Here is an 18,652-nt window from a genome sequence, read left to right on the forward strand (position 1 = left end):
ATATAAATAATTCAGTTAGAACTGTAGCATCCATGGAAAATGTAAATGTGTCGCTTTTCCTAAGTAAACAGCGTAATGTACTCATATAAATAATTCAATTAGGAGTGTAGCATGAATGGAAGCTGTAGAAATACCACTTTCCCTTAGTAAACATCATAATGCATTAATATAAATAATTCAATTAGGATCTTATCATCCACGGTTGCTATAAAACTGTCGTTTATCCCTGTAAAACAAATAATTCGTTATTATAAATATTTCAATTAGAAATGTAGTATCGAAGCAAGTTGTAGAAGTGCCCTTTTTTCGGAGAGAACAGAATAATGCATGAATATAAGTAACAAAACCAGGAGCACGAGACTCGTGAAAGTTATGCAAGCGTTGCGCTGCATTCTCCGAGTAAAGAGAATAATGTATTAGCATTATTTATTGAATCAAGAGCACAGTATCCATGGAAGCTGTGAAAGTTACATTTTTCCTGGGAAAAGATACTATCCCATTAAGAATAATGTAATATGAATAGTGCCATATGATTTAAGGATAATACATTAAAAATTCAGAATAATGTATTATTAATATTGGATTTAAATTAATAACTTCTTCATAGTAGAGAAATAGGATACTCTGCTGGAGAAAACAAAAATAAATATCAATCATTTCTTTAAAGAATGTTTTTATGTGTGTATATTTTACGGTTTGTTTTACTACTACTCATCGAACACAAAAAGAAAATCAAGAAAATCACGGGAAAGTTCTTTTTAATAATACAAGCAGTTAGAAGGAAGAATCGAACAACACAAAGTTTTACATCTTGAGAAAGTTTCTCCCCTTACATTAATTTCTAAACGTAGCACTTTCATTTCTAGTGCGTGTTCCTTATTTTTATTTTTCCCTCTCTCTCTCTCTCTCTACCTTCGGTGTATTTCCTTTCTTTTTTCATTTGTCTTGTTCCTTTTTTAAATTTTAACTTATGCTATTTCATTCTTATGTTTATAATACACACCACCCTTCATCAATTGACTGTAGAAGTACACATAAAAAAAATGAAAAGGAATCCAGTCACGTGACCTATCATCTTGCTGTTCTGTGTACATCTCTTGATTGATGATCATGAGGAGCTGCGGTTTGCATTCTTCTTTCATTACAGACGATTTCGTTTAGAAAAAAATAACTTCCGGTGTTAGTCTTCTATAATACGCATAACGAAATGAAATGCATGTCAAATTTAGGTCTGTACTTTTTTAAAAAAAAGAAAGAAGAAGGGAACATTAATTATGATTAAATAGCACTGGAAGGTAATTAATCATATGAAAAAAATGTAATAATACGATATTTAACGTTTAAGTTACTAGTAACGTACATGATTGCAGATTATCAGTATATATTATAACGTTGAATAGCAAACGACATGAGACCATATTTATAAGCATAGTGTTAATGACACTAATTAGGCTGATTGATTGGTATTTAATATTTCTTGCTTCCATCGTTGAGGTATATTACACGGAACAACCTATTTAAAAATACAATACAATCAGGGTTTCTATCCGAGAGAATCACTCCACGTTCTTCGAATGCAGGACCAGGAACTCACAATGTGTGCAGTTTAACCACTTGACTTTACTTTAAGGTAAATATGATGCCATTACGTTACGAGTAATTGCAAATAAAGAAAATTCTCACACAGTTTTACTTTGTAATCCGCTTAGATTATCAAAATTCCTTTACATATTTACCCTATCTCTCCGTGTGTCAGCCAGGCTGGGAGACAAACAAAAAAAATCTTAGATCGATCATTATCATCATCATAGGTACTGGCAGGCCATTTGACACAACTGAGAAGCTTTCATGCCCCAGGATCTTCCGCTAACCTCTTCGCCTTAACGTACGATTTTCTTTGTTTTGATATCGTCCATTAAATGTAGTCTCCTTTGTCCCCTCACCCTCTTTCCTATCACCATACCTTCTAGCACGTTCCTCATATGTTATAGTTCCTTCATAACGTTATCCAAAACAGTTTCTCTTTCTCTTCTTAATAATATCTAAAATTGTTCTTTTCTTCTCCACTATTTCTAAGACCCTCTCATTTGTTTTTTCATTCTCGACCCAACTAATTCCCTCCATTCTTCTCCACACTCACATTTAGAAATATTCCAGTCGTTTTAAATCATTTTTGCGTAATTTCCATGTTTCTGATCCACTAGGTCTTAATTTTGATTTGGATGTAGGACATCAAAAGTTAAGAAGCAAGTTCATTGGTGGAGGCGAGCCACCCGCCGGAAATGGTAGCGATAAACCATTTTCACCCAAGACGAAAACGATAATAGAGAGCGAGAAGCGTTTTTCTGCTATCAATTAAACGTTTCAAGAACATACTCTATCTCCATTCTAAACCCTGTCTACTAAAACCGGAAGTGATAAAAAAATCCAATAGAACTTCGGTTTCATTATTAAGCTATATTGATCAAAATGATACGAGTTAATGAAAAGTTATTTATCTGTAATCAATTTTGCGTTCTAAAAAAATATACATTTCTTTCCTTCTTAACCCTCTTTTTTAAACTAGAAGTGGCAGAAATCAATCACATTCGATTTTAACTGTGAGTGGCTATTCTTTATTGACTTCTACAATAATGATAAAAAAATAAAACATTGAAATAAGAATCCAAAACTCGTTAAGAATTGGGAATGTATTGTAATATGAAAACATATCTCTCACACACGTATAGATGATGCACTTTTCTCACTTTAAAGACTTTATATTATTTTGGCAGGGAAAAGTAATAACTAACTCAAATATGTGGAAATTACTGGCAGCAACTTTGGGACAGTGGTACCTGTTGATACTCACTTGCACATATTCAATATGATTAGAGCGAAGGGGCAAAAATATTGAATGTATTCAAACACTGGAGTTTTGCTAGTAAACTTGTCCCTTTCATGGGCCACATTTTTCTATAAGTAGTAGGATGGTATCTCTTCCATTTTACGTTTATGAATAGTGTGTGATTTTGGATTTAAAATTAGTTTGCAGCATGGGAGGCAATTCTGGTAAGTCTGAGGATTTCATCCCTCACACAAAAGTTCACTTGGGCCACCCATGGATTATATATATATATATATATATATATATATATATATATATATATATATATATATATATATATATATATATACTGTATATTTTGCTTTGACACCTGTCAAGTAAATATACAATACTTGATCAACCCCTCTCCCTATCCCTTCCGCAAAGTTCAGAAGGTGTCTTCCCGTTGTGCCTACTTCCCGTTATACCTACAGGCCCTCCAGCACTTTGTAGAAAATATTTTTAATGATCTTATCTGTAGGCAGAACGGTAATTCCCGTTGTGCCTACTTCCCGTTCTGCCTACTCTTTCGAGACGGGGAATTCTGTGCAGGGAGGGATCTTTTCTAGGGATTTTTTCTTTAGTAATTCTAATAGATTCTGTAAGAAGAATAACTATTCCTTTAAATTTCATCATATATTTTAAATGTTATCTTACTTGCTCTTCTCAGAAAAAATGACTAGGTACAGTTTTGTTATTAGCAGCGTTATTCACGTCTACTTTAGTAGAGATGTGTTTCTTTAATACTTACAGAGAAATGGAAAATTAATTGATTCAGTTACAAGAAAATAAACTTATTTCGGTCTAATATCAAGTCATTTCACAACAAAATTTTATTCAGTTTTCCAGTAGTTCATCTCCAACATTCTAAGGCTCGCAGTACGTAATAGGTGCTACAGTTCACATCCTCAAAATATATTTGGCCATATATTAAACAAACAATGCAAGAAGATGCATAATTCGGTCTCTTTTCTTTTTCTAAAAAAAAGCCTTTGTCTTCTACATCACAGATCTTTTTCCGGCATCACCTCTATATATGATCAGGTGCTTTGTCCTCTATACATGATTCTGTATTACACGCAATATGTCGTACTTATATTGTAAAAAAAGAAAAAAATGGGACCGCAATGGCTCAGGGGTAGAGCGTTCACCTCTGGTGCATGGGGTCCATGGTTCGATCCCAGCTCGAGCCAGGTGAGCTTTGTGGTGGACAAACACCGTGTGCGTTGGTTTTCTCGGTGTTCTACCGTTTTCTCCTACTTTCCACTATTTCATTCATTTCTCATCATCACCGTCTCCTTTAGCCTAGCCAGCATTACCGTAGGACGTAAAACTTAAAAATTTCATTTCATTTCATTTATACTGTCAATGTAAATACTAAATACCACATATCGTCAATATACCCAATGTAATTTAAATAAAGATCTCATAATCGTTGTTCAAAATGTAAACAGTATGCAACCACATCTATGTAAGCCATCAAGCCTATTACACGTGGTTCCAGCCTTCCTAATAATCGTAAATATCTGTGATTTTATTCTGTATGTGACCACACAAATAGCATTTTAATTTCGATTATTTTACGGTAAAAATATTCTGTGAAATGTAATGGAAATTCAGAAGGAGCCTTCTTTGCGAATTTCTCAGAGTTTTCATTCTCACCGTCGTGAGTAATCCGATTGGGTAGAGAAGCGTGATTATCTAAGCAAACTCATCACCAACAAAACGCCGAACACGTATTTCATACTTTGACCGTTTCTGATTTTGAAAACACTCCTGTGTAGACTATAAGTCATTACTAGGCACCTTGCTTATCACACTGACACTAACAAATCATATATAATAACTTTTTAACGTAATAAGTAAAAGCTTGTTGTGATTCTTATTGAAACGTTTATGTTGCGAGCGGAGCAAGCAAGAAAATTTTTATCATATCTATTTCTTTGCAAACTAACAATATTGATTTAATCGGACGCCAATACGTTTTCAGGGCGACGCGTCGTTTACTGACTTCCCATATTTTTTCTTTCTTCTTGCTTGTTCGGCGACCCCTACTATTAGCGCTCAGGGCAACAGCCCCGCTCGTTCCCCTCTAGCTACGCATCTGATTACTATAACAGTCTTATGTGTTTCGTTGGGTTTTCAGTATTTAGAAAATGTTATTTCAATAAAGTGAAGAATTATATATAACATTTTAGATTGAAGGCACGTCTGGAATCACATGTAATAGACTTGGTGGCTTACACAGATGCAGTTGCATACTGTTTGCATTTAGAACAGTGATGGTTAGATGTTTTAAATATATTGGCTATATTAACGATATATGGTATTAACATTGACGATATGTAGTATTTACATTGACAATATAAGTATATGTAACATTGCATGTAGTATAGAATCGTGTTAGAAGACAAATTACCTGTTAAGGTAATGCCAAAGAAGGAGCAGTGATGTAAAAGACAAAGGCTCTTTTTTTTTCAAAAGGGCCGCCTTATGCATCCTCTTGCATTGTTTGTTTAATGTATGGCCGAACATGTCTTGAGGATGTGAATTGTGGCACTTTTTAGTACTGCAAGCCTTAGTATGCTGGAGATAAACTACTGGAAAACCGATTAAAATTCGGTTGTGAAATGAATTGATATTAGCCCGAAGTAAGTCTGTTTCGTGTTCGTTTCAGATACAATGTCAAACGGGTTACTGGCAACTGAATCAATCAATTCGAGGAAAGAGATATGATGGAGACAAACACTCTTTTTAAAGGCCGCCTTATGCATCCTCTTGCGTTGTTTGTTTAATAGTTGGCCAGACATGTCTTGGGGATGTGAACTGTGGCATTTTTTAGTACTGCAAGTCTTAGCATGCTGGAGGTAAACTACTGGAAACCCAAATAAAATTTTGTTCTGAAATTGCTTGATATTAGATCTTTTTTTTTTTTTTAATGTTTGTTTCTCATACAATGTCTAACATTCTTGCAACTGAGTCAACCAATTTTCCATGTATGATGAAACTTGTAGAGGTGGTGGTTGTTTTTACAGAAGCTTTTAGAAATACTAAAGAAATATTCCCTACAAAAATTCCTCCCTGCACATAATTCCCCGTCTCGAAAGAGTAGGCACAACGGGAAGTAGGCACAACGGGAATTACCGTTCTGCCTAGAGATAAGATAATTAAAAATATTTTCTTTAAAGTGCTGGAGGGTCTGTAGGCAGAACGGGAAGTAGGCACAACGGGAATGAACCGTTCAGAAATTGGCCCGGTTGGTTAATAATTAAGAGAATTTCGTTGTAAACAACTGCACTACAGAGACAAGGAATTAGTATATTTTGAGTTATCCTTACAGAAATGAAACATCTCAAAGGTTATATGCAGTGAATAAAACATGTAAAAGTTTTTGTTCGTGTACTTAGCAACACTAGTCGCATATCACCATTGAAAGTATTTGAGTGCAGTATTGAGGGGAGAATAGCAAAACAATTGAAGGGTAAGGGGAAAAACAAGGAATGTCCATGTGTGTGATTTATCGGGTACTTTTGTCTTATTTGTTGGTGACTCTACTATTTGACTATATAGAGCGTAAATGTAAAAATATCTATGTAAAAAAGGGCAAAAGACTGGACTAACACTATTCTTTTTTTTTTTTTTTTTTTTACGAAGTTTTCAATATTAAAACGCCGTTTTCTCAAAAATAAAGTTTTGTGATATTCCTTCTTTTTTTCCCTTACCATTCAATTGCAAATTACGAAATGGAACAAAACTTTGAAAATCATAATCAATCACCATTCACATATTCACATAGTAGATGACAGGACAAGCTCAAAAGCAAGAACAAATCATTTTTCGAGTGTAATTTTCATTCCTCTGCTAAAAAAAAAAAAAAAAAAAAAAAAAGGAGTCCTGAGTGTAATGGAAATAATACTTCCCAGTGGAACAAATAAGAGCGTACTTAGGCTTCTTTCGCGAGAAGTACTCTTCCCCTTGCCCAGGAAAGGGTTATACAATATGAAACAACAGCTAGTAGTTCTTTTTAGTTAATAACAAACAAGGCTAGCATTCTTCTTTGACGTCTACAATATCAGGAAAATAAGAAATGAGAATGTAAGGTCCATTAAGAATGGGAAGTGTAAATATGAAACTATATGCCTCACGCAAGTATAGAAGCACTTTTCTCACTTTAAAGGAATGTATACGTATTTTGACAGGGAAAAGTAACAAGAACTAACTCAAATACATGGGGAATGCTGGGGGGGCCAACTTTGACATAGTGGTACCATGCGCCTTGTGCGGTCTGTTTTTATCTCTTTTCTTCATGCAATGACCACTGAACAAACGTATTCAACTCTCCCTTCTCTGACCACGCTTTCTACGCTGTTAAATTATTAAAGAAATGGACTTCCATTCTCCTCTGTCCCTGAGGCTTTTCTATACAAATGCAAAGAAACAAAACGATACAAGAACAAAATTTGTTTTCCTTGACTTTCTTTTGTTGTTTCAGAAAAAAAGTGTAAATTGTGTTCTTGTTTTCTCTGCGTCGCTTTACAAAATTTGAGAACACCAACAATTTAGTTGATGTAATGATATAATTAACAACTTGTGTTTTTTTTTTTTTTTTTGTTAGATGTATGCATTTCTCTACCAGAATGGAATATGAAGTGAAGCTTGCGTATGGTGGGCAGTATTCGTTCCATGCTAGATGCTTATTAAAACATACCGTATTCTGTTTGACACTTGAAATAAAACCTTAACTTCCAGAGTTCTGCACTTACACTATTTTCAAAATAAAATAAATATTTAAAAGCGAGAAGAGCAACTTCTTTTACCTTTCTCTGTTAGTAGTGATATAAAAACTGGTCTTGTTTTATCGGTATGTGCGCGCGATTCTTGGTTCGACAAAAGGGTTTCTCTATCATTAGGTAATTGGAAACCTATTTTAATGAAGAAGCAACAAATTCCGTAGCCAGAAATAGCATCACCGTAACACTTTGTCTAACTAAAACAATCTTGTGGCCGTACCTTCGTCCACTGGAAAATCGATAATTTTAATCTTTTTTATCTGTTTTTCTTAACTGTAGTAAATAGAGTAGAATTGCGGTAGTCTACAATAAGTACAATAGGATACAGTATGGAGTCTCCCTACCGGCACTAAGGCCCGGATCAGCTCCGTCGTGGCTAGGCGGGTAGCGTATACGCCTTTTGGAGTTAGCGTTGGAGACCCGGGTTCGATTTCCGGCGAGAGCTCATATGGTTTGGACCTCAAGTTAAACTGTAAGTCCACGTGTCATATAGCTTCTTTGCTGATCGGGGCAATCAAATCAACCGAAGGCCTGAGCAAGTTCATCCTTTCGCGCTGAAATATGTAATTGGAGAAAGATGGGGCAAATGCGACTAAGGCGGGATGCTGATTATACCACCCCTTGTAAGTGCCAAAGAGGGCAGGGTAGGTCATTGGTAGAGCACTCACTTCTGATGTACAAAGGATCCCTACTTCGATTACAGACTATATGGTTCGTGGTGGAGAACATCGTATTCATGGATTCATTGTGATGAAACGAAAGTCCCGACCAAGAAAGCCACGAAAATGTTCTGATAGATACTAGGGGAGAAATAGAACATAATGACTTACCTGGGTGGTATTATTACTGATGATATGAAGTTTGTATGTGAAATAAAAGCAACAATAGGCATGGCGAAAGAAGCCTTTAGAAGGAAAACAAGACTATTTTGTGAAACCTTGAATAAAGAATTGAGAAAAATACTCATAAAATGCTACGCTTAGAGTATTGTACTATAGGAGGCAGAAACATTGGCATTACGTAAAAATGATGTTAAAACGACTAGAAGCTTTCGAAATCGGGGTGTGGAGAAGAATGGTAAAAATCAGCTGGGTCGAGCGGAAAACGAATGAGATTGTCTCAGAAATGGTTGGGGGAGAATTTTTTTTAAATATTATAAAGAAGAGGAAGAGAAACTGGATAGAACATTGGCTAAGTAGGAACTGTATCATGAAAGACGTGCTAGAGGGTATGATAGCAGGAAAGAAAAGAAGGGGGCGAAGGAGACTACAATTAATGGACGATATTAAAACAGAAAATCGTAAAGAAAACGAAGAGGTTAGCTGAAGACCGTGGAGCATGGTAACTTCTCAGTTGCGATAAGTATCTTCCCAATAATGACAGAATACCTGTGATGATGGTGATGATGTATCCTTATGTAAGAACAAGGCCATGAAGAACAGACCTATTATTTACGTGGACTCTGAACCTTGACCGGGACTTGAATCAGGCCCGTATTCACGGGGAACCGGGAACCCCTAAAATTTTACTACCCCCATAAATTTTCACGATAGGCTTGCAAATGAACTATAATATCGCTGGAACGACTCCCCATAACTTCTACCGGGGGCCCCTACATTTTGGGGCTGACTACGGTCCTGACTTAAATCTAGGACAGCTGATGGATGCATACACAATGATGCAGATAAAATTTTGCACTATACTTTATTCCCCACCACACTATTTCTCCTTCTAGAGAGCAAAATTAGAAGAAAGAGAATAATGCAAGTATGGATCATGAGTAAGCATCAAAACAACAGTAAATGTCATTACATTACAAAGGATAACACCTAATGAAACCATAACATTGAATCATTAGCTTACGCGAAATTTAAACCGCACTATCTTGTGCTTATTTGTTTCTTTATTTGTTGAAGCTTGACTTGGACTATGTAAAATGTGGACCTATAATTGGAGGTGGAATCTGAACTCGAAATTACATCTGTGACCACGTGTGCCAAAGGCGTGCCCATTAGCCACTAGACCAGTGGTTCTCAAAGTGGGGTCTAAGGACTCCTGGAGATCCACGAAACCTAGCCAAAAGGTCCGCGGTGAATAAAATTTGAAATATGATATAATAAAATGGAAATAATAGCTGTTATGCAAGAAGCATTTTTAAGATTAAGAAAAAATAACTGTGGGCAGTACGAGTACAAAACAATAACTATTCCTCATTTCCAGTGCTCAAGAATTTCGTTGATTCCTCAGGTGAAAAACTCTGTGTTGAAATGCACAAAATACTTGTAGGACACTTGAAACCATTAGCTGCAAGTTTTCGAGAATATTTCCCTGTTCCACAACCTGGTAATGATTGGATTAAAATCCTGTCACTAATGTTGAAATGCATGACATATAAGGTATGGAACTCTCTAAGACAGAACAAGAACAGTTGTTGGAACTATTCTGCGATACCTCATGGAAAAACGTTTTCAAAGGAAATGAACTCTGTAGCTTTTGGTTGTGTGTGCACTGTGAGTATGAACAATTGTCTAAAAAGGCATTGCAATATTTGATGCCTTTCCCTACCATTTTCTTATGTGAGCAGACCTTTTCTGCTCTTTGTAGTATTAAAACCTTAAAGTGAAATCTCCTCAATGTAGAATCGAACTAAAATTGATGATAACAAAACTTATTCCAGATTTCAATACAATTATGGAAAAACATAAAGAATTTCATTCCTCACATTAGTGGCCCCACATTTGAGAACATTGTTTATCAAGTGAATTTCCTTTAAAAGAAAGAAAAAAGACATAGATTTTTAGTCTTGAAAATTACTGTATTTTCAGTTGAAATTTCATTCACTACGAAATAATCATGTATCTTTAGAATAAATAACTATTTGGATTATTTTTCTTGATCTTTTTCTTGTCAGTGGTAATTCTAATTAGTATATTTTTAATACCACCTGAAATTTCGGATGACATTGCAAGGGGGTCCGCAGATCACTTTCCGAATGAACAGGGGGTCCGCGTTATAGGAAAGTTTGAGAACCATTGCACTAAAATAGATAATGAGAGGCATTGTCCAGTACCGTAGACACAGATTATAAATAAAGAATCACAATTCAGCTTCGTTCTTAAATAAAATGACCCCTACAAGCAATCCTAAAATTATCATCTTTCTACCAACGCTTTGATACACCTAGGTATGTTAAGATAGCTAGAGAAGGCAGATGGTTCCCACACAAAATATCACCCTACTTCATCTTAATTTCTTGCGTGAGTAGAAACAATATCAATATGTTATTAGTGTAGTTTGGTGGGTGAAAATCAGTCATTCGTAACTGTTCTCAGACTTATTTCCATCAATATCCCTATTCTCCCTGCCCCCACCTACTCTATATGTTGTCTGCATTAACAACTGCTGTTGCACGTGCGAAATGTCTGGAATTACATCAACAATTCTTCTATGTTCCTATTTTGTTGCAGTTCTCACACACGGAAATATTGCAATTTAATAGAAGGTTGTTAATGATATATTTGCAACGAAATGCTCATGACTGCGTAGTTTATAGGACAGGAGTGTGTAAAAACGTGGAGGCAAAATATCAATTACGCGGATAGTTTACGAGGGGAATTCAAAACGTTCGTGCAATGACCTAGAATACAGCTACCTTTGAGACTACAATGATATTAATACATTCTATACATAGTCATTATGCTTCGTTACACATTCTTGCCAGCTAGTTTCTATCTCATGTAATCCGTTTTTGTAGAAGTCTACATTTTGAGTTTCGAACCATATTTCCTTCTAGATATGACGTCATTACTGCTGTTAAAAAGACGTCCTTTGAGTGTATGCATCATTTCTGAGAAAAGAAAGATATAATTTGCTGCTAGACTCGGTTAATATGCAGGGCGGCACAAGATTATATTTTAACGGCTCCCTTCGTTATGAATCAATTGGGTGAATGAGCTGGTGCATTATCTCTCAACAGTAGCAAGCCTTTTCTTAAGAATTCCAAGACGTTTGGTCTTCATTCCTAAGTAACAGAGTTAGAAAATGAGAATAATAATGATTAGTGATAGTTTGATACTCTAGCAGTTGGTCTGTGTTGATGATCCTTCACAGTTTCAGAAAGTAGCTTCCATTACTTTGATAGCAGACTTTTGCACCTTTCTCTTTTTATTTTTGAACGACAAAAGGAGAGAAAAAAGTATTATGAGCTAAAAAAGATTGATATTTCAACGAAATTTCATAGCCCATATATAGCAAAAAAGGATTTTTCGACTGTTCGTCCTGGAATACATTCGTCTAGAGGCCATGCGTTGGATGTATCAAAACTAAACTATAAACTTAAAGTTTTTATGCGATTCTACAGTGTTTTTTTTTAAGAATTTTCTTCCTACTCTTAAAAATAAGGATTGTTCACTGAAAAGTGAAAAATCAAAATCTGCGATTCTTTTCCAAACTGTCTCTAATGGTTTGGTCCATTTTTCAATAACAACCCCATACTTTGGCATGAATCATCTATCTCTTGAAATCGAGATGAGGTAGTTTACTCTTGGAGCAAACTTTTTAGGACAATTTTCTCAAAAACAACTCAAGCAACTTTGCTCATAAGTATGTTATCAATAACCCGATAATATGGTATTGGTATAACTGATCTGTCCTTTAAAAAATGTACGAGGATTGGCTATGTTTCAGGACGATTTTCTCAAAAATGATACAAGCAATTTTGCCCATATTTTATAATTAAATGTTTCAGTAATAACCTATAGTGCGTCATAACTAATTTGTCCTGAAAATATATAGGAGAGTAGCCTTTTCTGAAGGATTCGTTTCTTCGAATAATTTTCTTAAAAAAATTACTCAGGTGATACTGTTCATATTTTATAAATAAATATTTAATCAATAACTTTATAATCCTGAGTAAATTACTCCTTAAGAATAAATTCATAAGGGGCAATTAACTCACGGTTCCTTTCAGACCACTTTCTCAAAAATAACTCAGGTGATTCTGTTTGTATTTCATAAATAAAAGTTTCATTAATGTTCCTGTAATGTTGCATAAATAATTTCATGAGAATATCCGCAAGGGGTAGTTTACTTTTGGGGTGAGTTTTATCACAGTTTTAGAGAGATACGACTTTTGCAATTTTGTTAGTTTATACATTAATATTTCATATGACACAAGCCAGTTGTTTAATGAAAAGGTGTAAAAATGAAACGAAACCTTTAAGTTTTACACCCCACGGTTATGCCAGCTAAGCTAAAAGAAGACAGTGATAATGAGAAATGAATGAAATGATGGAATGAAGAAAGTGGGAGGAAACAGGAGAACCCCGTAAAAGCCCTCGCACATGGAGTTTGTCTACTTGGTGCAAGCTGCTATCAAACCAAGGAGCGCATGCACCGTACGTGAACGTTCTACTGCTGAGCCACTGTGGCCTCCACATCTATAAGGTGTAGTTTACTTTTGGGATGAGTTTCCTTTGGTGCGAAATTTTCCGAAAAGCCTTACAATTTTGTTTGTATTTCACATGAAAACGTATCATTAATAACTATTGCTCAACGTGATGTAGTTTAAGAAATTTGAGCGAGAAAGTTTAGTGCAGTTGCCTGTACCTCTTATTAGAGTCAGGTGGGGAGAAATATTTCTAGTCTTGCTCATCTTCTTTCTTCTGAGTTATAAAGATATGCACTTCGTTTGTTGTGACTAGTCGGACAAAAATGTCCTATTCACTACACTCACAACCATCTATCACTTATGCTCCCGCTTGAATCTTCTTCTGGAAAATGGGTAAGCAATTGAGGCACTCATCCTGCTGACACTTCCTGAAAATGCTGCGTATATTCCAGACGGATCCATAATTAATATTTATTTCAACCACAACGCTTCCAAGCGTTATCCTCCAATCTATCAATATGATCTTCTCCACCTTCTACGTCATGGCCCTGTTAAAGATGATCTCCCTGATCTAGGAACATCTGAAGTGACCATTTCAAATTGTCGTTTTCATTTTGAGCTTTTGTTTCCACAAATTGTTTTCTTCTTCTCTTGAAATTGTTTTGTTGATTTTCTCTGGAAATGCAGAAACGTGATAACGTGCCGTGCCGCAAGTTTGTCAATCACTGTCCCTTGAGTAATTTACATTAGTAAGTATTTAGTATTTTGCAAGTCCTAGGACTAATGAGGTTTCCGTTTTTATTATTTATTAAGTTCAGACTGGAAACATTTCTTTCACTTTCGTCGATTTTCAGTTTCTTTTAACTTCCAAAATTTTCTTCCATTTTTCAAATCATCAATCAGTTGTGTTCTTCTTCTTCTTCCTATTCCTTGCTTTCCTTCCATCTTTCCTTCTATGGCACTATGAAGAAGACAATTTCTTCGCAAGATGTGTCCAGTCCAATTGGTCTTCCTAGGAAAGATACTAGCTAAATGTGACCTATCTTCTTCTCTCCTATCCTTTTCAAAACTTCTTCGTTTGTACTCTTTCTCTCTCTCTCTCTGTCCATTTTATCTTCTCCATTTTCCTCCAACACCACATTTCAAAGCTCTCTAAATATTTCTTCTCTAACTTACGTAATGTCCAAGTCTCTGAACCATAAAGTCTAATGCTCCATATATAGCACTTGACTAACTTCTTTCTTAGTCCAATAATAAGCCTGTTAATTAAGAATGATCTTTTCTTGTTGAATGCCTCTTTAGCTATGGCAATTTCGACCTGATCTCTTTGGTGCAGTCAGAGTCTTTCGTCAATACTTCTCAGATACTTGAAATTATTGATCTCTTCAAGTTCTATTGTTCTACTCTGACCCGTAAGGGCACGTTCCCACGGGATTTTCTCATGACTTTCTATTTATCAACGTTGATTTTCATTCCATAGAGTTTCCCAGTTTGAAGTATTTTGCCGATCATCTACTATAGTCCTTCTTCGGTTCAAGCTATAACAATCGTATCATCTGCATACCTAATCGTATTAATTATCTGTCATTCAATCTTGAAATCTTCAATTCTCATTAATGCTTCCTTTATTAAACATTCACTCCAAATATTGAATGATTGAGCCGACATACTTTATCCTTGTATGACTCTTCTCCTAATCGCCCCAATATATAGGCATGTGCTAGAAAACAAGAATTAGAGAAAAACATGAAAACGAAACTGTTAAACTTAAAATAAGAGAAGAGTATAATTATACGAGGGCAAGTCAAGAAAGACTTGGACTGATTTTTTCCCGGCAGTTCTGTTAACGCTGGAGCTTCATAGTTTGGCATACAAGTAGGGTGGGTCTTGCTGTGCATATATATAAAATGTTGTTAAGGAATCATTGCATGTTTGGTAACCACGACTTTTTATTGCAGGTGATGTTCTGCGCCGCCTTTAGAAGTCGCCTGTAGAAGAAATGGAGTCATTACGAGATGAACAATTTGCAGCTATACGGTTCTGCTATCTCCTGGGGAAAAGTGCAACAGAAACTCTAGGAATGTTGAGAGCAGCCTACAAAGATGACGCTCTGCCACGAAGTACCGTGTTGTGGTGGTTCAAAGAGTTTAAAGAGGGCCGAATGACAATCACGAAAGCTGGTGGACCAGGTGTATCAGCGTCAGCTGTTACTGAGGTGAACATTAACACGGCAGCAGTCATTGTTAGAGAAGATCGCCGCATCAGTATCGACGATCTGGCAGCCGCACTACGCATATCTCATGGCAGTGCCTTCAAAATTTTGCATGACCACCTCCACATGAGCCGAGTGTGTGCGCGATGGATTCCGCGACTCCTGACACCAGAGCAGAAGGCCGTTCGAGTGGAGACTTGCAGGGAGCTGTTGCAAAGGTTTGAGGATGGTGGAGACGCCTACCGCACCGTGCGACTTTTTTCTATTCCCTGCCCTAAAATCCAGACTGCGTGGACGCCGCTTCTCCGATAATTCCGAGGTTCTGAAGGCATCGGAGGCGGTTTTGAAGGACCTCTCAAAGAATGGCCTGCGACACGTGTTTGAGGACTGGAAGACTCGAATGAAAAAGTGCATTCAAATGGGCGGGGACTACTTTGAAAAGGATCATGTGCCTGTTGCTGAGTAATAATAAATTGCCTAGAAAAAAAATCAGTCCAAGTCTTTCTTGACTAGCCCTCGTAATAAGAATTTGCTAAAATAAATTAAGATCGATTTTTCGCAATTGGAAAACCATTGATGGTCAAATTTAATATTCGTGTTTGTAACCGAACGCATGAAAACCGACATATTGTATATACATATTGCATATACATTGAAATCTCACTGCAGATTTTTCCTTTCATTAACACTTATTATACAAGTTTTTAAATAATTTTTAAGTTCAACGCCTTTTTCAATGAACAAATTTTAACTTATTTTTTTTATAACAAATACAGTATTTTAATTCATTATGTACAAAGTGGGAATAATATTTAAACACACTAAAATAATTCAAAAGTATTGGACACATACAAACGAATTTAAACCCGCGTTAATAAGTGTTCTTTTTTTTATTAAAAAATCAGTAATATTTTGGCATACAAATTAATTCAAAATCAGTTACGAATGCAAAACGGATTCAAAACTGTGAAGATGGGAATGAGGTTAATAAGTAATTAAGAATACAAAATAAACTTGAAAGTATTACATGATATAAAATGAGTTTAAAAGAAATTAGGTGCCCATAACAACCTCTAATTTTAAAGTATTATGTTGTGGACAATGATTTTTAAAAGTTTAGGTATAAAATGGAAATTTAAAGTAAAGGTAGTTGGTTTCAGTGTTCGTTGACAACGGAATAGTTTAACATATCATTTATAGTGATAGAATCATTATTCTTATGAGTACGGGATTCTTGAGTATTTTTAATAAAGGAAAGACACAATATTTTAAAGGTGGAGTAAGCGTGTTTTCAGCAGAGCATCTCTGCCTCGATTCCAAGCCATAATCTTGTAGAAAATAGCCAAGAAATAAGTTGTTCTAGACGTTTTCTCCCAATATCTTTATTGTAGTTATTCACTCTTTAATGTAGAAGACCCCGTTAGACGTGGAAAAGTTCTTTCGTTTCTCTTTGCGATGTTTTAAAATAGTTTTTTTAAACCTAAGATAGCAACTCTGAATGTTATTCGTCCAACCCTTACTTAAGCATCTCCGAGTTTCAATAGAAAGCTAAGATATTTCCCGTTGTTGTATTGTAAGGTGATAGATAAAGTCATATCAAAACACAACTCAAACATTTTTTCTCTATTTTATCATATGAGTCAGGTTATTGCTTCCGTGAGTCACATGTAATACTAAGAACATATTCATCCACACATGTGATTAATGATCATGCGTCTGTTTGAATTTCATGTTATGACACATGATTTTTTTTTTCCTTTCTACTTCGCATATTATCCGGATTTAAGATCTCTCATGAATATGTTGACAAGGAGCAACCCTTGTATACGCAGTGACTCAACCCTGTAATACTATAAATCTTCTGGAATTCTCCCCTAACAAAGGTATAAGACGTTTTAAAATCTATTCATCATTCACAAAGTAAATCCGAAAATATTTACAACTTGCATACGCTTTTAGTTTGTCTTACGACAAGAATATTTTTACACAGACAGTAATGTCTTGCAACGTGCATAAATCGCTTTTTAGGCGCAATGTATAGTTCTTCCTTCGGTTAATTTTATAAATATACTAAAACTTTGATAAGTTTGGTATTATTCTAATTTTGTTGTCTATTAACAAAACAATAAACACAAAGATACGTCTTGTTTCATTCTGTAAGTTTCCCACTTTTGTAAGTTGGTATTCTCTTTGAAACATGTACTGCCAATATAGGCAGGTTGTATTGTGTTTCAAGAATAAGAGTCCTAGAGCTTACTAATTACAAGGAACCTCTTACCTCAGACGAAACACTAGGGAGGAACAATGGTTTACTGTTACAGCGCTCACCTCTGGTGCAAAGGATTTCTGGTTTGATCTCAGATAATGTAAGTTTGTGGTGGACAATATTGAATCCACTCAGTATTGACCCGCTTCCACACACACAATCATTCCATTATTTTTCATAATCATTTCATTTTATCATTCGTCTTTTTATAGCCTTGAGGAGACAACTGTGTTTAATTAAAAGGAGAAAGATCTGTTTTCGTTTTCTTTTTTTCGAAACAACTTACATTCGCCTTAATGACAATTATTTAAACTGAATATTTTCTGTGAAACAGCAGTTATTGAAGATAAATCTAAATGTATGTGTTTGCAGGGGATTATTTTTGTTTCTTGGGCACCTTTGCACGCAAAAAATTGCAGAAGGATCAATGGCAGGAGGGTGCACAATATTACTGATACACGGTTAAAGATACACACTGCATCAACAGGTAGATTTGATTTCAGCTGCTCATATAAAATCATTTGCTACTCACTTTACTGCGATTAATTCGAAAAGGATTAAACATATTTAAACAGTAAGAAATATTTATCCCAATCTCAATCGCATTAGTATCTATGAAGAGATTAGGGGAACATTAGATTGCACTGCTCCAGTACTGTCTTTCCATTCACTTACTGTTGTTCTCGTACTTTGTATTGCAGACGTATTATATATTTGGATCGTAATTCAAGGAAAAAATTGCTTCCTCATTTTTGACAGGGATCATTGACCACGCATAACATTTCATGATCAGACACAGGCTCACCTGGTTAGGTAATCAAAATCGTCGTTACCGCAGCGACTTGTCATGGAAAGAAATAACACAATTTCTAAGTTCTTAGTAAACCCGAACCAAACAGACACTTATAGGAATCACATCGCACGGAGCTGTATTTTTTCTGAGTTGAACTCAGCTTGCGCTGAGAACTTTTATTAAACGAACAATGTACAATGAAGTTTCCAAGTCGTACATGCATAACAATTTATATTGAGGACTGTTTTCAAACACTAAAAAAGAACATATCTAAAATGAACGTAACGTATAAAAATCATCATCAACCATAATATATTCAGAATCTTTAATAGTATT

This window comes from Thermobia domestica, chromosome 5, assembly GCF_964235325.1.
Source record: "Thermobia domestica chromosome 5, izTheDome1.hap1.1, whole genome shotgun sequence".
Classification (NCBI taxonomy): domain Eukaryota; kingdom Metazoa; phylum Arthropoda; class Insecta; order Zygentoma; family Lepismatidae; genus Thermobia; species Thermobia domestica.